We start from the raw sequence: 977 nt of genomic DNA, 5'->3' as shown, positions 1-977 counted from the left end.
GGAGGAGGAGGAGGAGGAGCTAACGATAGTGAACGTGAAAAAATGATAATGAAATCAGGGATGCAAATGAAGGCAGCAATGTGTTGTTAAAATCTATTTAATTAGCTGATATAAGGCATATGTCTTATTTTCAAGAGGAAATCTTACAAGTTCACTTCGAATAAAATCTCTTGGGTGAGATTTTTGCTTCTTTGTCTTTTCACTGAACAAATACACAAAATACGACATATATATATATGTGTGTGTGTGTAGGTATGTATTTATGTATGTTTAAGTATATGTTTATATACATATGTATATACATGTATATAGATATATGTATGTTTATATATGTATGTTTATATATGTGCATATATACATACATGTATATATAAGTGTATGTATATATATATATATATGTATGTATATGTATATGTGTGTTTTATGTATATATGTCTATATATATATATGTGTGTATAGATATATTTACGTGTAACTATACTCATACATCATTGGATAAACATATACGTATATGATTATATATATATATATACATGTATATATGTGTATGTATATGTGCACACATACGTACGTACATATAGAGAGATAAAATCAAACAATAAAGCTAATTTAAATTCACAATTTACGTCAATATATCATTGTCAATGTGAAAAGCTAAAAGAAATACACAAGAAAACAATTGTATATAACAAACGAACAATAATTCTATTTATATTGATTTTAATTTCCTGTATGTATATGCAAGGCTGTGTATGTACATACATACGCACACACACACACATATATATATATGGGTGTGAGCGAGTAGGTATGTATGGGCAGATGTGCGCTTGCTTGAATAACTAAATAACAAGAGATGAAATCAGCAAATATTTAAAACTATATCCAAACCGAGAAGTAAATGGGCAGAAGTAATAGAGTTATGTAGTGAGAACACAATATAAACACATACAGTTATATATTTATGTATATACATA

Source organism: Octopus bimaculoides, chromosome 21 (assembly GCF_001194135.2).
Source record: "Octopus bimaculoides isolate UCB-OBI-ISO-001 chromosome 21, ASM119413v2, whole genome shotgun sequence".
NCBI classification, from domain to species: Eukaryota; Metazoa; Mollusca; class Cephalopoda; order Octopoda; family Octopodidae; genus Octopus; species Octopus bimaculoides.
Note: the sequence above shows the minus strand (reverse complement) of the source record.